Raw genomic sequence first — 22,155 nt, 5'->3', positions numbered from 1 at the left:
AATGAGATGTTTTTAATAACATGGCAATGAGATGTTTTTAATAACATGGCAATGAGATGTTTTTAATAACATGGCAATGAGATGTTTTCAATAAAGTAGCGGTGAGCAGTTTTTAATAACGTGGAAATGAGGTGTTTTTAATAACGTGGAAATGAGATGTTTTTAATAACATGGCAATGAGGTGTTTTTAATAACATTGCAATGAGATGTTTTTAATAACATGGCAATGAGGTGTTTTTAATAAAGTGGGGGTGAGCAGTTTTCAATCATGTGGAAATGAGTTGTTTTTAATAACATGGCGGTGAGGTGTTTTTCATAATGTGAAGGTGATGTGTTTTTCATAACGTGGTGGTGAGGTGTTTTTAATAACGTGGCGGTGAGGTGTTTTTAATAACGTGGTGGTGAGGTGTTTTTAAAAACTTGGTGGTGAGGTAGTTATAATAATGTGAAGGTGTGGTGTTTTTAATAAAGTGGCAGTGAGGTGTTTTTATTAGCATGGAGGTGAGGTGTTTTAATAACGTAGTGGTGAGGTGTTTTTAAAAACGTGGTGGTGGTGTTTTTAATAGCATGGTGGTGAGGTGTTTTTATAAGGTGGAAAGGAGGTGTTTTTAATAACGTGCAAATGAGGTGTTTTGATTACGTGGCGGTGGACAGTTTTTAATAACATGACAATGAGATGTATTTAATAACGTGGTGGTGACGTGTTTTTAATAAAGTGGTGGTGAGATGTTTGTAATAATGTGAAGGTGATGTGTGTTTAATAACGTGCAAATGAGGTGTTTTTGATAATGTGGCGGTGGGCAGTTTTTAATAACATGACAATGAGATGTATTTAATAACGTGGTGGTGAGGTGTTTTTAATAACGTGGTGGTGAGGTGTTTTTAATAATGTGAAGGTGATGTGTTTTTAATAATATGAAAGTGAGGTGTTTTTAAAAATGTGACAATGAGGTGTTTTGAACTACGTGGTGGTGAGGTGTTTGCAATAATGTGTTGGTGAGATATTTTTAATAATGTGACGATGAGGTGTTTTGAAGTACTTTGTGATGAGGTGTTTTCAATAATGTGGTGGTGAGATGTTTTAATAATGTGACGATGAGGTGTTTTGAATTACGTGGTGGTGAGGTGTTTTTAATACCATGGTGGTGAGGTGTTTTTAATACCGTGGAGGTAAGGTGTTTTTAATACCGTGGCGGTGAGGTGTTTTTAATACCGTGGAGATGAGGTGTTTTGAATACCGTGGTGGTGAGGTGTTTTTAATACCGTGGTGGTGAGGTGTTTTTAATAACGTGGTGGTGAGGTGTTTTTAATAATGTGAAGGTGATGTGTTTTTAATAATATGAAAGTGAGGTGTTTTTAAAAATGTGACAATGAGGTGTTTTGAACTACGTGGTGGTGAGGTGTTTGCAATAATGTGTTGGTGAGATATTTTTAATAATGTGACGATGAGGTGTTTTGAAGTACTTTGTGATGAGGTGTTTTCAATAATGTGGTGGTGAGATGTTTTAATAATGTGACGATGAGGTGTTTTGAATTACGTGGTGGTGAGGTGTTTTCAATAATGTGGTGGTGAGATGTTTTTAATAATGTGACAATGACGTGTTTTGAATTATATGGTGGTGAGGTGTTTTTAATAATGTGGGGGTGAGGTGTTTTTAATAATGTGGAGGTGAGGTGTTTTCAATAACGTGGAAATGAGATGTTTTTAATAACGTGGCAATGAGATGTTTTTAATAACGTGGCAATGACGTGTTTTTAATAACGTGGTGATGAGGTGTTTTATTAACGTGGGGATGAGGTGTTTTTAATAACATGGAAATGACATGTTTTTAATAACATGGCAATGAGATGTTTTTAATAACGTGGCAATGAGATGTTTTTAATAACGTGGAAATGAGATGTTTTTAATAACATGGCAATGAGGTGTTTTTAATAACGTGGTGATGAGGTGTTTTTATTAACGTGGTGATGAGGTGTTTTTATTAACGTGGGGATGAGGTGTTTTTATTAACGTGGGGATGAGGTGTTTTTAATAACATGGCAATGACATGTTTTTAATAACATGGCAATGAGGTGTTTTTAATAACATGGCAATGAGGTGTTTTTAATAACGTGGAAATGAGATGTTTTTAATAACATGGCAATGACATGTTTTTAATAACATGGCAATGAGGTGTTTTTAATAACATGGCAATGAGATGTTTTTTAACAACATGGCAATGAGGTGTTTTTAATAACATGGCAATGAGATGTTTTTAATAACATGGCAATGAGATGTTTTTAATAACATGGCAATGAGATGTTTTTAATAACATGGCAATGAGATGTTTTCAATAAAGTAGCGGTGAGCAGTTTTTAATAACGTGGAAATGAGGTGTTTTTAATAACGTGGAAATGAGATGTTTTTAATAACATGGCAATGAGGTGTTTTTAATAACATTGCAATGAGGTGTTTTTAATATCATGGCAATGAGGTGTTTTTAATAACATGGCAATGAGATGTTTTTAATTACATGGCAATGAGATGTTTTCAATAACGTGGCAATGAGGTGTTTTTAATAACGTGGCAATGAGATGTTTTTAATAACATGGCAATGAGATGTTTTTAATAACATGGCAATGAGGTGTTTTTATAACGTGGCATTGAGCAGTTTTTAATAACGTTACAATGAGGTGTTTTTATTCGGGTGCTTTCGAAGAAAAGCGGGAATATTGTGATTGTCTCCGCCGTCCGTCCATTCGTCCGCACGTCCGCACATCCGTCCGTCCGTCCGTCCATCCGTCTGTCTTCCCCTGTAACTCCTCCTTCACTGTTTGAAATAGGAACTTGAAACTTTGGGACATCTTCGATATATGTATGGGGAAGTGCACAACACTTTCGGATTTTTGATATGACCCCAAAGGGCCGGGCCAGAGGGGTTGGGGTCATGGGGGTCGATTTAAAACAAAAATTGTCTTATAGCTTTTTTTTTCAAGTGTATTTACCATTGTACATGGTAAATTCTTTGATAAAGAACTTACTTATGTGCCCCCCATGAGTGACAAGCGGTCACAGGTTTTACTGTATTTATCTCATTGATTATGAATAATTATAAGCAATATTATACACAGTTAATTCCTTTGATTAAATTGATGCACAGTTCTATATTGCTGGACAGTGTTAAATTCATGTTTCATGAAATGTTGACATGCTTGCAATGACTTCTGATTTCGTAAACATAGTCAGTCTTTGGTCATAAAGCACATCAAATATAAAAGAATAGTCAATCCATTTTGCAAGATAAAATTTCACCCAGCGTTAATGGGACAAAGCAGTGCGCATGGGAATATGCAATGGTGTGCCATTGACAACATCGTTCTAGTTTGTTTTAATGTCAGGACTAATAGCCACATTCTGTGCATAATTAATTTAATTACAAAGAGAACCGACTGCAATTGGTCACTTTTTACAACACTTCAGGTTACGGCAAATGGTGCTTTGGTATACACCAGGCCTGCATCTCGTGTTTTGAAGGGGGTGTTCTTCACGAAAAACACCTCACCTCCACGGTATGAAAAACACCTCACCGCCATATTATTAAAAACACCTCACCGCCACGGTATTAAAAACATCTCACCGCCACGGTATTAAAAACATCTCACCACCACGGTATTAAAAACACCTCACCGCCACGGTATTAAAAACACCTCACCGCCACGGTATTAAAAACACCTCACCGCCACGGTATTAAAAACACCTCAATGCCACGGAATTAAAAAACACCTCACCGCCACGGTATTAAAAACACCTCACCTCCACGGTCTTAAAAACTCCTCACCCCACGGTCTTAAAAACACCTCACCACCACGGTATTTAACACATCTCACCACCACGGTATTAAAAACACCTCCCCGCCACGGTATTAAAAACACCTCACCGCCACGGTATTAAAAACACCTTACCTCCACAGTATTAAAAACACCTCACCACCACGGTATTAAAAACACCTCACCACCACGGTATTAAAAACACCTCACCACCACGGTATTAAAAACACCTCACCACCACGGTATTCAAAACACCTCATCTCCACGGTATTAAAAACACCTCACCGCCACGGTATTAAAAACACCTTACCTCCACGGTATTAAAAACACCTCACCACCATGGTATTAAAAACACCTCACCACCACGGTATTAAAAACACCTCACCACCACGGTAGTAAAAACACCTCACCACCACGGTAGTAAAAACACCTCACCTCCATGGTATTAAAAACACCTCACCGCCACGGTATTAAAAACACCTCACCGCCACGGTATTAAAAACACCTCACCTCCACGGTATTAAAAACACCTCACCGCCACGGTATTAAAAACACCGCACCGCCACGGTATTAAAAACACCTCACCGCCATGGTATTAAAAACACCTCACCGCCACGGGATTAAAAACACCACACCTCCACGGTATTAAAAACACCTCACCGCCACGGTATTAAAAACACCTCATCCCCACGGTATTAAAAACACCTCACCACCACGGTATTAAAAACATCTCACCACCACCGTATTAAAAACATCTCACCACAACGGTATTAAACACACCTCACCACCACGGTATTAAAAACACCACCACCACGGTATTAAAACACCTCACCACCACGGTGTTAAAAACACCTCACCACCACGGTAGTAAAAACACCTCACCCCCACGGTATTAAAAACACCTCACCACCACAGTATTAAAAACACCTCACCGCCACGGTATTAAAAACACCTCACCGCCACGGTATTAAAAACACCTCACCGCCACGGTATTAAAAACACCTCACCGCCACGGTAGTAAAAACACCTCACCGCCACGGTATTAAAAACACCTCACCTCCACGGTATTAAAAACACCTCACCGCCACGGTATTAAAAACACCTCACCGCCACGGTCTTAAAAACACCTCACCGCCACGGTCTTAAAAACACCTCACCGCCACGGTATTAAAAACACCTCACCGCCACGGTATTAAAAACACCTCACCGCCACGGTAGTAAAAACACCTCACCCCCACGGTATTAAAAACACCTCACCCCCACGGTATTAAAAACACCTCACCCCCACGGTATTAAAAACACCTCACCGCCACGGTCTTAAAAACACCTCACCGCCACGGTATTAAAAACACCTCACCTCCACGGTCTTAAAAACACCTCACCGCCACGGTCTTAGAAACACCTCACCGCCACGGTATTAAAAACACCTCACCACCACGGTAGTAAAAACACCTCACCCCCACGGTATTAAAAACACCTCACCCCCACGGTATTAAAAACACCTCACCCCCACGGTATTAAAAACACCTCACCGCCACGGTATTAAAAACACCTCACCCCCACGGTATTAAAAACACCTCACCGCCACGGTATTAAAAACACCTCACCGCCACGGTAGTAAAAACACCTCACCCCCACGGTATTAAAAACACCTCACCCCCACGGTATTAAAAACACCTCACCCCCACGGTATTAAAAACACCTCACCGCCACGGTCTTAAAAACACCTCACCGCCACGGTATTTAAAACACCTCACCTCCACGGTCTTAAAAACACCTCACCGCCACGGTCTTAAAAACACCTCACCGCCACGGTATTAAAAACACCTCACCACCACGGTAGTAAAAACACCTCACCCCCACGGTATTAAAAACACCTCACCCCCACGGTATTAAAAACACCTCACCCCCACGGTATTAAAAACACCTCACCGCCACGGTATTAAAAACACCTCACCCCCACGGTATTAAAAACACCTCACCGCCACGGTATTAAAAAGACCTCACCTCCACGGTATTAAAAACACCTCACCACCACGGTATTAAAAAACCTCACCACCACGGTAGTAAAAACACCTCACCACCACGGTGTTAAAAACACCTCACCTCCACGGTATTAAAAACACCTCACCACCACGGTATTAAAAACACCTCACCACCACGGTATTCAAAACACCTCATCTCCACGGTATTAAAAACACCTCACCGCCACGGTATTAAAAACACCTTACCTCCACGGTATTAAAAACACCTCACCACCATGGTATTAAAAACACCTCACCACCACGGTATTAAAAACACCTCACCACCACGGTAGTAAAAACACCTCACCACCACGGTAGTAAAAACACCTCACCTCCATGGTATTAAAAACACCTCACCGCCACGGTATTAAAAACACCTCACCGCCACGGTATTAAAAACACCTCACCTCCACGGTATTAAAAACACCTCACCGCCACGGTATTAAAAACACCGCACCGCCACGGTATTAAAAACACCTCACCGCCATGGTATTAAAAACACCTCACCGCCACGGGATTAAAAACACCACACCTCCACGGTATTAAAAACACCTCACCGCCACGGTATTAAAAACACCTCATCCCCACGGTATTAAAAACACCTCACCACCACGGTATTTAAAAACATCTCACCACCACCGTATTAAAAACATCTCACCACAACGGTATTAAACACACCTCACCACCACGGTATTAAAAACACCACCACCACGGTATTAAAACACCTCACCACCACGGTGTTAAAAACACCTCACCACCACGGTAGTAAAAACACCTCACCGCCACGGTATTAAAAACACCTCACCGCCACGGTATTAAAAACACCTCACCGCCACGGTATTAAAAACACCTCACCGCCACGGTATTAAAAACACCTCACCGCCACGGTATTAAAAACACCTCACCGCCACGGTATTAAAAACACCTCACCGCCACGGTATTAAAAACACCTCACCGCCACGGTATTAAAAACACCTCACCTCCACGGTATTAAAAACACCTCACCGCCACGGTCTTAAAAACACCTCACCGCCACGGTCTTAAAAACACCTCACCGCCACGGTCTTAAAAACACCTCACCGCCACGGTATTAAAAACACCTCACCGCCACGGTATTAAAAACACCTCACCGCCACGGTAGTAAAAACACCTCACCCCCACGGTATTAAAAACACCTCACCCCCACGGTATTAAAAACACCTCACCCCCACGGTATTAAAAACACCTCACCGCCACGGTCTTAAAAACACCTCACCGCCACGGTATTAAAAACACCTCACCTCCACGGTCTTAAAAACACCTCACCGCCACGGTCTTAAAAACACCTCACCGCCACGGTATTAAAAACACCTCACCACCACGGTAGTAAAAACACCTCACCCCCACGGTATTAAAAACACCTCACCCCCACGGTATTAAAAACACCTCACCGCCACGGTATTAAAAACACCTCACCGCCACGGTATTAAAAAGACCTCACCTCCACGGTATTAAAAACACCTCACCACCACGGTATTAAAAACACCTCACCACCACGGTATTAAAAAACCTCACCACCACGGTAGTAAAAACACCTCACCACCACGGTGTTAAAAACACCTCACCTCCACGGTATTAAAAACACCTCACCACCACCGTAGTAAAAACACCTCACCACCATGGAATTAAAAACACCTCATCACCATGGTATTAAAAACACCTCACCACCATGGTATTAAAAACACCTCACCGCCACGGTCTTAAAAACACCTCACCGCCACGGTCTTAAAAACACCTCACCGCCACAGTATTAAAAACACCTCACCGCCACAGTATTAAAAACACCGCACTTCTACAGTATTAAAAACACCGCACTTCCACAGTATTAAAAACACCTCTCCGAACTACCTCCTGTGCATCTTCCCGCTTAGAGAGCGGCTCGGCACCATTTTGGAGCGCGTCTTCCCGCGCAGTGACGAAGCAGTTTGGTGACCTTCAAGCGACAAACTCACTCCTGGACCCGAAGCTCAGTGCCGAAATAAAGGAGGGATTCTTCTTCGTTGTTTTATTCTGTTCCTCTGTCTGTATTTAAGTCTGCATGGAAGCGTCTCAAAATTAGATTTAGGTTCCCTCATGTCTTGATTTGTTCCATTATAACTGTTGATTTTCTGTGTAATAAATCATTATTTATTTAAGTTTCTGGTGTCTGTGTATCTATTGTGGCTCCGAGAGTAAAACCCTTGTGCTGTGCTACCATCCTGGTGAAGCACCTTATTGTTTCTTTTCTGCATGCACCATAATCTCCAAGAATCTTGGCTGTAAGCCTCCAAGGGAGAACTGTTTGGCCATCCATCCAGGTAGCGGCAAACCCACAGGACACGGATATATATATATATATATATATATATATATATATATATATATATATATATATATATATATATATATATATATATATATATCATATTGAGCGAACTCTGGTACACCTTTCGATTGCTTGCCACTCGAATTTCCTCGAGTCTCGACACTGGCAATTACAACTCCTGCTCATGTGGTATATATTGTTGCAAATCTGGAAGCCATGAGCACTCAACGTACAGGTCCTATAGAACAGTTATTTCGGTAAGTACGTGTTTTTAGTTCGGGTCCCCGTCCCATGTCTAATCGGTAATTAAATGTACATGCGCTGCGAAGTTACTTTGATAGTCAGGGTTTTCTTTTATTTTTACACCACCAAAATCAACTACAACAATGTCAGCATCAACCTCACCTTCACCTCGCTCTGGCCGACGCCATGGTTGGCGGAGTTCAAGGAGGAGCCTCGCGGCGGCCCGCAACCAATCAGCATGCTACGAGTCAGGTGGCCGCAGTTCAGCCAATCAGACCCCACGATGGTGAGAAAGGCGGTCCGCGTGACGTCACCATGCTCCTGGGCCAATCGACGGACTTGCCGCTCGTTTTGGCCAATAACAGGGCGACGAACAATTCTGCGCACCAAAACCGTCCAGTGAAGTTGAGCGGGGAGGGTGGAGGCGGCCGCTCCCCCCCCCTGGACAAAGGTTAATAAGGTTGCGGCATGATCGGACCGCGGGGAGAGAGCTTTTTGAGATAGTTGATGACCATGGAGCAGGCAAGGTTGTGGTCAATCTGTCGGGCAGGTTGAACGAGTGTGGAGTTATCAGCCCTTGCTTTGACGTTCAACTCAAAGACTCGGAGAAGTGGCAGAGAAACCTCCTGCCTTCTCGACAGTTTGGGATACAGAGGAGAGTTTTGGTTGCCGGGACGAACTTGGAAAGGAGCTCTGGATTCTGCTCGCATCTCGCTGGCACCTGGTTCGTCTGCTCGTGTCAGCCAAACCACACGAGGTGGACAGGTCCTTGTCCTTCTGGGTGTGTGTGTGTGTGTGTGTGTGTATGTGTGTGTGTGCGCGTGCGTGCGTGCGTGCGTGCGTGCGTGCGTGCGTGCGTGCGTGCGTGCGTGCGTGTGTGCGTGTGTGCGTCTGTCGGCGGGCTCTTGTGTAAGTAGGAATTGTTTAAGTGCTCTTTGCTGTACATACTTGCATCTCTATCGTCGTGATAACTATGCTCCTTACGTGCTTCCCTCATTTCCCCGATTACTGTGAATACATACCCCATTGTTAAATGTATCGGTTCCTTGCTGTGGTTCTTCCATTGGCTTAGCATGGCGCGTGTTGGTGAATTACAAAGGCTGTTGCTGCTGTAAATTTACATTTGGACCAACGGGACTTCGGCAACCATCCGCTCGGGTTACGCACGGGTCGGGCACGCTAACGGCTCGACTTGTACGAGTGCCGTCGAGGGTGTGTTTACTCAATAACTTGCCACGTGGATATTTTGAAGATTGGCAAATAACCCTGTACCACATGGTGGAATTATTGACGATTCACGGTCCGGTAAGGGACCCGTATCCTCGGAGTTTTCCGAAAGGTACAATCTAGATTCCAGGTGTTCAGTAGGGTCGACCCTACTGCTCCACCTCGCGGCCGTGCTCGCAGCCGATACCCGGCTCCGCAACAAATTGGTGTTCAGGAGCGGGATTTGAACCCCTCTATTTCCACAAAATTCACGGATTCAGATCAGGGGTGTAGGGAGCGACCCCCCCCCCCCGTTTCCCCCAAATTACGAGCATTTTAAATTTATTTCTCAACACGCGACATGGCAAGCCAAGCGAGCTGAAGCGGGTGGGTTCTGAGAGTGCAGAGATAATGATAAAGGAATCCGTGGCTCAGGAAAACACCCGTGAGGAAGACACATCCTTACCCCAGGGTTTGGAAAAGTGGCGATGCCGTTCATCTAGGGCTTTTTATTATTACAACCGCACCACTAAATGTAGTCAGTGGGAGCGGCCAGGGCAGGTGACAGTGCCGCAGGTTATGGAGCTCGTGCAAGGAATGATGAGCAAACTGGATGCGATGAATGACAAAATGGATGCAGACATGCAGGCACTGAGGGGTGATATGCAAACCCAGCGAGGGGAAATGCAGAGCATGGGGTTAGGCCTGCATGCGAGCATGAAGGGCATAATGGTGGCACCATGTGGCAGGGAGACCGAACCAACAAGGAGTGTGCAATGTGTCCAGCCCGCAATGGAGATGGGCGAGGTCGAGGGGACGAGCAGCGCCATAATTAAGGGGACGACGGAGAAATTAACACTGATAGAGACGCAGAAAATAAAAGAGACAAAGGAAGAAACTAATGAACGCGAAGGGACGACGGAAAAATTCACGGAGATGCAGGAGACAAAGGAAGGAATACCAGAGACGCGGGAGATGGAACAAGTAGAGGAGAAACGACAGGAAATTGACGAACACACACATAGAGCTAGGAGGGGACAATGAGATTGAGCATGGGGAATGTCTCGTGACCCGGTGCGAGCAGCAGGATAGCCTCCTTCAGGGACAGAGGGAGATGGTAAGCTCTCTTGAAGCAGATCGTGACAAGGTGAGTCCGATCAGGCCGAACGAGGTTGAATGGATGAGTGCTGTGAACGGGTGTACGCAGAGCTTGGGGGGTATGGAAACCCCGGGATTGCTTGTGGTAGCGCGAATCCCCGATGTGATTGTCCCGGAGTGTGTGGTGGAGTGTATGAGTGGTACGAGTGTGTCGAAATGTGTGCCAGAAGGTAGGTATAGTGTGAGTGTCATGGCGTGTGTGGAAATGGACAGACCGACCCAGACGGGAGATGGGTATAGCGAGCCAAATGGGCTGCAAGTCAGTATTTCGGGAACCGCGCCGGTTTCATGGGACGTCTCGTACGGGGCCCGTTCGGCATTTAGCGAACGGCCCTCACGCGCGCGTCTTCGTGCAGGGAATCCGGCATGGAAATGCTCCACGTGGGATTCAACAAGGCCTCACGGACGGCTAAAATGGCGGCGAGGGTTGGTTGAATTTGGAACACGCGGGTTCCCACGTGGGCGCGTGTGTGGGGCATCACGTGCTGCATACCATGTGTTCTGTTCGCAGAACGCGCGGAGCAGGTTCCCAGGACGATGCGCTCGTGCTCACCTACACGGAAAACCGCGCAGGTGCAGTGCGCGGGTGATGTCATCGGTGGGGATCCCGCGGCACGAATGCCGGGGAAACAGCGCACGTTGTCCCGTGTGGGGAATCCCGTGAAAGCGAGCACTTGTAATCGGCAGGGCGACGACAAGGCCTCGATTATCGGCCATCAGAGGGGACGTTATTATCGCCCATAGGGGCGAATGGGCATGCCGTAAACCGCCACCATGGCGGTGCAGAAAAAAAGCCCCACTTCCAATACACAGCCCGGTGTTTAGGCATAGGAGCATTGGTTAGTGGGAAGGGTTTAGCGATAGATAGACTGGCCTCATGGGGCAGGATTAGTTCCTCCTGGGGCCTGTGGACTAGTCAGTGGAAATAATAGGTTAGATTTAGAATTGAGAATGGATTTGGGAGACATGGACAGACATGGAATGTGTAGTGGGGACGTCGCTTAGCTACGTAGATTAAATGGAACGTGCACTAGTTTAAGGGACGACGAGGGAGCACGAGTTAGTTAGGGGAATTTAGTTAGGAGAATGGCAGTGTTGGAGTGTATGAGTGAGTTAAAAGGAAAAATTGAAATGCGTGATGAATGAGTATGGGTCAGCGGGCCCGAGTGAGTGAGTGGAGTGAATGTGGAATGCATGGTGCGAATGAATGAGTGGGGGGAGGAGTGAGTCCCACCCAAGTGTCCCCGGGGTCAGTGTAATGTTAGTTAGTGGGTAAGTCAAATTTACCAAAAGGAGGTCGTTTTGTTGTTGGTGTGGAAAGAAGGCTCGAAACCCGTTTGGAGGGGTGCAGGAGTCCATGGACCGGCTGGGAGCATGGCTATTGAAAGGTGAGTATCGATTAGAGGGCACCCCGGATACCGGACAGTCAGCCAGAGGAGGCCAAGGGTCCAAGGGACCGGGATAGTGTAGTGGCCATGGGCGACCCATCGGAAACGGGACCCGAAGCACCAAAATGCCACGTGGGCATCGGAGGGGGGCAATGCCAGGAAGGGCAACCCCCCGCATTCATAGGGAGCAGGTAGGTTCGGAGACAGCCTCAGGGCCTGGGGGTGCCGTAGTTAGAGTTTGGCAGAGGGGGAGGGGAATCCCTGCCAAGTGAGCCACGCTGCCCAGCCATGAAATTGTGCAAGGGCACAGAAGAAAATTTGAGGGCTCGGCCCAAATTTATAACAGACGTCAACACAGGCGATGGAAATCATGGTTTTTAGAACCGATAGTTTAAAGTGACAGGCGTTTTGGAAAGCCCCGGGATAGTTTAAAGTTTAATAAATGTCAGGATAGTTAGGAAATGTACCCCTTCACACCATCCATTCCTTCGCTCTCCGTAGGCCGCTGGACCCACCTTGGTAGATTGGTGAAATCTGTGGAAGGCCATTATGAGGCTTTGTTGGGCCTCAAGACAGGATGCTTATTCCCCTCCAGAAAGGATTTTAGGGGTTGGGGGAGTAGGTTAGGTTGACAGGATAGGTGAGCCGGACAAAGACAGAAAGGGGGTTAGGGAGACGAAATAATAAGGAAAAAAATATATACGAGGTGTGTTAAAAAGTATCCAACCATCATTTTTCATGCGTAAACAAATGACGCTATAGTGGGGTAACCTAGCATAACAATTGTGCATTTTGTGAGGAAAGCACCAAATTTGGCACACGAGTAGCCTTACATATTATGAACAGATTTGGATATTGGGCCATCTCAAATTCAGCCGCTGATGGCTGTGGCAGCCATTTTCCACTGCCATCAAAAATTTGAGCTGGCCCAATATCCAAATCTGTTGACAATACGATAGGCTACTAGTGTACCAAATTTGGTGCTTTCCTCACAAAATGCACAATTGTTATGCTATATTTCGCGGTTTCCCCACTACTCGGGAGGCGTGGTTTGGTGCATGTATGAAGGTGATTCTAATTCATATGCATGAATATTTTCCCGCCTACAGAAGCTGTCAGTCGCCGACAGACCGCCGATGAGTGAGGAAGTGTAAGTGAGCGCCGTCGGATTTTTGTTTTTGACAAAATGCCGGAAAAACTTGAACAACGCTACTGCATCAAATTTTGTTTAAAGCTTGGCGATTCCCAAGTGGAAATGATCCGCAAGATTCAACAGGCCTTCTGGAACGAAGCAATGGGAACCACACAGATAAAAGAGTGGTACAACCGCTTCAAAGATGGTCGCACATCAGTGGAAAGTGAAGCACGTTCTGGTAGGCCCTCAACATCCCGAAATGAGATAGTCATTGACCAAGTGAGGACCCTGCTGATGCAGAATCGTCAAATCATGATCAGAGAACTTGCAGACGAGGCAGGCGTCAGCATTGGATCCGTTCATTCCATTGTGACTGAGGATTTGGGCTTAAGGAGAATCTCAGTGAAGTTCGTGCCAAAGCTGCTAACGATCGAGCAGAAGCAATTCCGTTTGGAGATCGCACAGGACATGCTGGAGACTGTGAACAGCGATCCCAACTTCTTCAGCACAGTGATCACAGGCGATGAGACCTGGGTTTATGGGTATGACCCAGAAACCAAGTTCCAGTCATCACAATGGAAGCATCCAACATCCCCGAGGTTAAAAAAAGCAAGAAAGGTCCGCAGCAATGTCAAAGTCATGCTGACCATCTTCTTTGACTCCAGTCGCGTGGTTCATCATGAGTACGCACCACACGGCACAACCATCACCAAAGAGTACTACCAAGAGGTACTGCGTCGCCTTCGTGACGCTGTGCGATGCAAATGGCTGGACCTGTGGGCAGCGGTCAATTGGCAGCTCCATCACGATAACGCACCCGCCCATTCTTCACATTTGATCGAGTTTCCTGGCCAAACACAACACACCTGTGCTTCGTCAGGCTCCCTACTCTCCCGACATGGCTCCGTGTGACTTCTGGCTTTTCCCCAAGCTGAAAATGCCCCTGAAAGGGACCAGATTTCATTCCAGAAAAGACATCATGCGGAATTTGACGGACCAGCTGAGCGCCATCCCAAAAGAGGTGTTCCAGTGCTGCTTCCGACAGTAGCAGAACCGTTGGGAGAAGTGTGTGGCAGCCCAAGGGGACTACTTTGAAGGAGATTAGTGTAAGTTTGTTGTATCTGGATACGAGTATTTTTTATGAACAAAGGTCGGATACTATTTGAACACACCTTGTATATATAAAGGGGCTAAATTTGGTTGTTTTGTGTTGCAAATTAAGGGAGTGGGTATGGACAGAGACAGGCAAAGGCGATAGGTTGGGGGAAGACCGTAGGTTTGGTCCGAGCCCGCTTTCAGAGCCGCGGCACCACCGCACTCCCTCCACAGAACCTCGCGGACCAGACCAGAGGCCGGCCAGCTTCACATGCCGGCCTGCTTGTGCTGCATCACCTGGTCCGCATTGCCTCGCCTTGACATGCCTTTGTTTGCCTGCCTCTGCCATTACCCCATGCCTGCTTGCCCTATTTGCATTGCCCCTGTGTCACCATCACCATGTGCGCCAGGATCTCCTTCAGAGTGTTTGCAAGAACTGCCCTGCAGGCAACCACACCACGGGGACTGCATTGAGCAGCCCGTGCACCATTTGTTGCATTCAGTCCATCCGTTCATTCACCATCCATTCATTTCCTTGAGTCAGAGACTGCATTGGGCAGCCTGGCTACCTCTTCAAATGGCATGTGAGACGGCACATGGCATGCCGTGTTAGGGTGAGTTGCCTCCAGCAGCTGGGGGTATGAAAGGAATAAAACGAAGGTTCACTGAAACACTCAAGGGGGACCTTTTGAGCAGGCCCTGAGGATGACTGACATTATTGTGCCTTCTTTCCCACAGATGACAGGTCCTGGACCATGGTTAGTGTCAATATTAGTGAAGGAAAAAATTGTAAATAAGTTTAACCCACCTGTGTGTTTGTCTTAGCATCCGCAATTTTAGTTAAGTCGTCTGTGTGAGTCTGTTAGTTAGTTGCGCAGCGCATAAGGTTATTTACTTTTGGGACATGTATAAAAAAATGTCGCACTCAAGGATCCGAAGCTAAAACGTACTGGGGGAAAACTTACATATGCTGATCACATGCAAATTCGACTCGGGACGAGTCTGTAAAAAGAGGAGGGGAGGTAGTGTTGCGAATCTGGAAGCCATGAGCACTCAACATACAGGTCCTATAGAACAGTTATATCGGTAAGTATGTGTTTTTAGTTAGGGTCCTCGTCCTGTGTCTAATGGGTAATTAAATGTACATGCGCTGCGAAGTTACTTTGATAGTCAGGGTTTTCTTTTATTTTTACGCCGCCAGCATCACCCTCACGTTCACCTCGCTCTGGCTGACGCCATGGTGGGCGGAGTTCAAGGAGGAGCCTCATGGCGGCCCACGACCAATCAGCGTGCTACGAGTGAGGTGGCCGCCGATCAGCCTATCAGACCCTGCGACGGTGAGAAAGGCGGTCCACGTGACGTCACCACACCCCCGGACTGATCGACGGACTTGCTGCTCGTTTTGGCCAATGACAGGGCTACGAGCGATTCTGCGCGCCAAAACTGTCCACTGAGGGAGAGCACGGAGGGTGGAGGTGGCCGCTCCCCTCCCCCCCCCCCCCCGGAACAAAGGGGAATATGGTTGCGGCACGATCGGACCGAGGGAGAGACCTTTTTGAGATAGTTGATCACCATCGAGCAGGCAAGGTTGTGGTCAATCTGACGGGCAGGTTGAACGAGTGTGGAGTTATCAGCCCTCGCTTTGACGTTCAACTCTAAGACTTGGAAAATTGGCAGAGAAACCTCCTGCCTTATCGACGGTTTGGGATACAGAGGAGAGTTTTGGTTGCCGGGATGAGCTTGGAAGGGAGCTCTGGATTCTGCTTGTGTCTCGCTGGCGCCTGGTTCGTCTGCTCCTGTCAGCCAAACCACACGAGTTGGACAGGTCCATGTCCTTCTGGGTATCTGTTTGTGTGTGTCTGTCTGTCGGTGGGCCCGTCTATAAGTAGGAATTGTTTAAGTGCTCTTTGCTGTACATACTTGCATCTCTATAGTCAGATAACTCTGCTTCTTGTGTGCTCCCCCCTTTCCCCCATTATAAATAAATACATTTGTTAAATGTATCACCTCTGTTCTGTGTTTCTTCAATTGGCTTAGCATGGCGCGTGTTGGTGAATTACAAAGTCTGTTGCCGCTGTAAATGTACATTTGGACCGACGGGAGTTCGGCAACCATCCGCTCGGGTTGCGCACGGGTTGGGCACGCTAACGGCTCGACTCGTACTCGTGCCGTCGAGGGTGTGAATACTCGGTAACTCGCCACGTGGATCTCTAGGTATATTGAAGATTGGAAAATAACCCTGTAACACGTGGTGGAATTATTGACGATTCATGGTCCAGTAAGGGACCCGTACCCTTGGAGTTTTCCGAAAGGTACGATCTAGATTCCGGGTGTTCGGTGGAGTCAACCCTACCGCCCCACCAAGCGGTCGTGCTCGCAACCGATACCCGGCTCCGCAACAATATTACTTATGGCAAAGCACAAACTCTATGATTTTACCAAAGTTTACACAATATAATTGCCGGTTAACTAGATGATAATAAATGTAGTGTAATCTGATAAATTTAAGTGGATAAAGGAAACATTGTGAATTTAGATTTTGTAGTGCACAGATTTGTGTACATTGTTCAAGAATATTTAAAAAGAAGAGGTTTGTTGAGTATTTAAAGAAATGCAATTGTATAACATTGAGGTTCATGGAAGAGCAAGTTGACCAAAGGTACAGAGAAGTGGGTCAACAATTGGACACAGTAAGCAAGGGTAAGAAGGAAATAGGAAAAGAGGAGAGAAAGGAGACAAGGAAACACAGTAATCTGCAAGTTAGATGGTTTGGATTGGTTATGTTGGGTTAATGGAAGTAGAAAGATTAGGATTCAGAGTAGGGATAGGGAATGGCATGAGGTGGTGGTGCACCACTTGCTTGAAGCCCTCAAGGGAAGGTTGGGATGGAACGGCTCCGGAAAGGTGGTTCCACAAATAGGAGAAATGAGGAACAAAATAGATTAGATTTGCAGTAAGCCTAAGTTTGGGGGTTTAAACAAGAGGGGGTTATTGGAAGAAACCATGTGGTCTGGAGTTACTGGGGAGGGTTTGAGGGCAAAGAGTGCAAAGGGTGCTAGACTGGATTAGGTAGTAAAAAAGAGAGGCCACCAACCTGTTTGCTATGCAAGAACAACAAGCCTTATGTTTCAGCCTCATTGTGGGATTTGCCCATAATGTTGAGAGTTGACAGCATAAACTCATTATATTACAAAAATACTCACAGCCTACAAGGCAGTGTGAGAGGCGAAAGAACGTTTAAGCAGCCACAGCACAGTTAATGAAAAGGAAGTGGTTCGGTGGCCATTTTTTGTTACTGCAGACAGGAACTGGGAAAGAAGGAAATGGTATTGGTAAACATTTATCTGCTTTTCGAAAAAGATGGAGGATCCACGTGATTGAACATTATTACTGAGAAGGATGTCAATTTTGTTCCAAAAATTAAAGATATTTCTCTGATCTTTTTGGATACATATTTGCTACATCCATTGAACTGTCCGATTCCGATTGTCGTATGTTTGGATGATATGGATCTCAAGATGTTGAATGATATGAGCTGCAATTTTTCATCGATCACAGGTATATGATGGGCCAAATGGTCACCTCCTGTGTCAAGGTTTATGTGTCCTTGTAACATATTGCATTATTACCTTTTTTAATTCTAGCTCAAAGTAACTTATTAAAATTTGACGTTTCATCAAAACTCGAAATCAGCTTCAAAACAAGTATAAGGAAGTACAATGTGAAACATGTACGATAATTAATATCAAAATAGCAATTATTATGTAAGCAGCTTTTGTGTTGGAAATTTAATCCTTCGATATGGAATAATCGACAGATTTTTATGTCCAGCCAAGGCTGTTAAGTGTTTTGAAAGACATAAAAACACTGACACCGTCTTACTAAATCCATAAATATTTTAAATAATAAAACCATTTGGTTGTCAATTATCATCTGTATAGCAAATGCATGAAACCATGGCCAATATTTTATGATATCCTTTTTGAACAATTTAACAGTTTCTTCATGTGATCCCTTGTGACTCCTTGAAAAATATCCAACTTTTTCTTAGTTTTACCTTCACAGCCAGACAAATCACTGAAGCATTTATAAAAAAAATCAAACCCACATAAACATTTCAGTTACTCGATGGAAACGGTGGCAAGAGACGTGACTCTCTTTGTCAACGAAAGTTGAAATATCAGGTTAAAGGTAAAATCCATATTATGTTTTTCTCATACAATGTTGATTTTACTGAAGCTGAGTGGATATTGAGAGACAAGGATATTGAGATATTAGTGAAGCATTCCTCAAAACCCAGACATTCACACATCACCTCCTTGTCGAGACAATTATGTCAGCTGTAAGGCAGGGATAGCTACAACGGTTTCAATCCCAAACTTTGAATTAAACCACAGGAAACAACATTTATTTTGTGTTTGTTACACATACTGTAAAGGAGATCGGAAAGAAGTTTACTTTCTTGAGCATTTGAAACCGTTATCTACCAAAACAAAAATATAAAAAGGATCAACAGTCAACTTAAGATACTGCTGTTGTCATTAACAGTACATATCGAGAAGAGCCCTTACCTTCAATTGAGGAAGGCACACGTTTGTTCAAAACCTTTGGCAATCCAAACGCTCGACGGAATTACTGAATTTTTTCGTTTTAGACAGGGCTGTGGTTAACTTTACTTCCACCCCAAAAGAAGGCCACGCCTTCTCAGGATTTACTCTGCCCTCTCCCACCCACGTAGTTTGCATCCAATCAAAAACAACATGCGTCATGTTCGATTCACAATTATGGGATCACATAAGGATCCATCTGGTAATTTCATTGGCACCGCAGGAAAAGCAGAAGAGATTTGGGCCAGTGGGAATTGAAATTTATATTATTTATTTATGTTACTGGTAATTTTTTTTAGATTATTGTTATTATTTTAAGTGTATATGTATGTATGTATGTACTGTATGAATATATATATATATATATATATATATATGTATATATTTACATACAGCACTCTATAACGGACTTTCTTCCAATGAAGCTAATCTAACAACATTTCACATGCTTTTCCTTCAACTCAAAGTACCCTAAACTTATCATGCATTGGCAACTTTCCTGAAACTTTGTTCTGCCTCACCCATGTACACAATTTATATATTATATATATATATATATATATATGATGCATACAGGATATGTACAGTATGTCCATAAAGTCCTTGAGTAAATTTGAACTTGTATAGCTTTTGATATGTACACATGATAAAAACAAACTGTAGATGGCATGTGAAAGTATATTTAATCAAGTTTCTTTCATGTTAATGTTGTTGTTAATGTTTTAGTTGTTGCTATTGTTAAATCCACAATTCCCATGGGTTTTTTGCCGACTTGACATCTTCTGATTAGACAACTTCGACACCAATGGTAATGTCTACCACCACAATTATGACATTTGGGGGATAGAAAAAAATTTCAGGAAGTCTAGAAATGTTAAAGTGAATCACCAAACATCAGTGTGGTGTTCTCTTTGGGAGTCATGCCTCATTGTTCACTTTCATGTTTTTTGGAAAAGGAAGTCAATAGTGAACATAACTTTGCAATGCTGTGGAATTATTTTTTGCTTCCAAACTATGACAATTAAATATTTCTCATATCACCTTGTACCAGCAAAACTAGGATGACTACCACTGCTTCAAACTTGTGATGGTTCTTGAATGACATCTTCCCAGACAAGTGAATCGGTAAACATGGACCAAATGCTTGGCCACCTCATTCACCTGACATGCCCCCAGTGGACAACATTTTATGGGGCCATGTAAAACTGCTGTTTACTTGTCAAAATCACATTCCTTTGATCAAGTTTTTTTGGGGGGATCACAAATGGGATGCTATTTGGGATGCTATTTTAGGGCTGCAATCACAAATGCAATTCATGAAATTACTCAACAGCAACTGGGGAATATTTTCAACAAGATGGAAAATCGGATTGAATGATGCATTGTGAAGTATGGTGGTTATGTTGAACCCTAATGAACTGTATGGAATTAAAAACTTTGTGAATCATACATTCATGCACCATTTATAGTTTGTTTCTGTTATGTGTACAAAACAAAAGTTATAGAAGTTCAAAGTTGCACAAGGACTTTATGGATGTGTGTATACCTATATATTTTTACTTTCAGACTCTGACATGTGTGGTTCCATTATTTGTGGACTCCTCATATTAGCGGTTCAGAAAATGTGATTTGCTTCAATATTTGTGACCCTGTGCTTCGCGTATTCTTTTTTTTTTGTGGGCATATTCGTGGTATTTCATGGGATTTTTGATTTTTCCCTTATGAATCATAAACCGTTGAGAACCTATCCCCATTTTCCCATTGAAATAATGCCCCGACATTTATGCCATTTTTCAGGAATGTATCTCCTGCGAATGTTGGGGTCCGATACTATATTTTGTTGCAGTTGTCCATCCACTGGTTTGATGCTCCAAGCAGGGTTGCAGGCCGATTTGGCACATTACAGTACTTTCGTGGAATGTCTGAGCTGGCTAAGTAACGTGCTGGTACTGCCTCATGCTCTCTGCCTTTAATTACACCTCGGCCACATTGAAACACCCCACGAAGACCTGCAGCCTTGGCCGCCACATCCAGTGCTGCCATGCTCTCTCCAGGGGCCCCACACAGGACCCCTCTCTAATGGTCTTGGTGCCCCCAACCTTACGCCAACGCTCATGGACGACACCACAAAAATCTTCCTCATGCCTATCCCCCTTCCTTTCTATAGGGCTTGTGGGTGATGTGTCTCTCCCTCTCAACTTACCTTCTGACCCCCTCCTTGTCTGTAATGCTTCTGGAGGCGTGCACATCTTGCGCTGTCTTCTTTTATAGCACTCCAGGTCTTCCCTGAGACTCGGAGGGAGCATGAATATCCATCCCTATCTATCCCTAGGACGTATCCCCGTCAAGGCCTCCATTAACTGGACTCGCTCCCCTTTCACACCATGCCTGTGTGTGTCCACATACCTCGCCTCCCCTCCGGTTCTCCCAGCATGGATTTTTGCACCTGGTGGGTCTCACACATCTTGCCCTTCTCTGCCCCAACATGTCCTTCTGCCTTCTCCTATACAGTTAGGGCCTGTCCCAACTCTTTTGTAACCTTCAAGCCATGGCCACAAAATCCCAGATTGCTGCTCCATATAATCTCTTATTTTCCCTTGGCTATGTTTAAATTACCTCTCCCCTTCATTCTGCTATTCTCAGTCCCTCTTTTCTCCCTTATAATCTCTCCATGATCCCTTTACCCCTAATAGTTCCCCCCTCCCTTTACTCCCCTAGCAGCCCTTGTTGTGGTTCCAATCTTCTCTGTTGTCCTGGTCTGATGGGCCGCCATTTCCTGCTCTATGTCCTGCACGTCCACGAAGATCACAGCCAAACTCTCATTGCCGGCCTCCATTTTAGCCTTCATATCACCTGCTCACCTGTCCTTTTCTGTCCTGCTCCATTGGCCTCCAGCCTGGCCTCCATGTTTTGAAGCATAGCCATCATGGCCACAAAATGTTGGCCAAAGTCTGAAGCAGCGACTCTGGCCTACTGTCACTTTTGTGGGGTTCCGATCAAGTAGAGGGTTCCAGGCTACCAGGTGGGTAGAGGGGTTACCTCCACTGTGCCCCCTACTGGACCTTCCACTTCCAAGTTGCCTGGGGTCACAGTGGTGTCGCTCCAATGGATCTATTCCTGCTTCAGGTTTTCTTGTTCATTTTCCATG

The 22,155-nt window shown here is 44.9% G+C and overlaps 1 protein-coding gene across 4 annotated transcripts in view; it reads right to left on the bottom strand.

The window, feature by feature from the left end:
* The window catches only part of LOC147035010 (uncharacterized), a 102,903-nt gene extending 83,810 nt beyond the window's left edge, over positions 1-19,093 (bottom strand). For 3 of the 4 annotated variants that reach the window (XM_085892444.1, XM_085892419.1, XM_085892424.1), the window contains exon 1: positions 18,972-19,087. The gene's annotated coding sequence lies outside the window, so the exon portion shown is untranslated. Of the gene's footprint in view, positions 1-18,971 lie in introns of all 4 variants that reach the window. The other variant, XM_085892434.1, reaches the window with a different exon arrangement.
* Positions 19,094-22,155: the final 3,062 nt, after the last annotated feature.

This window comes from Eptatretus burgeri, chromosome 1 (assembly GCF_056783735.1).
Source record: "Eptatretus burgeri isolate ZD-2024b chromosome 1, Ebu_testis_v1, whole genome shotgun sequence".
Lineage (NCBI taxonomy): Eukaryota > Metazoa > Chordata > Myxini > Myxiniformes > Myxinidae > Eptatretus > Eptatretus burgeri.
The sequence above is the reverse complement of the archived record's forward strand: the minus strand, read 5'-3'. Positions and strand labels throughout refer to the sequence as shown.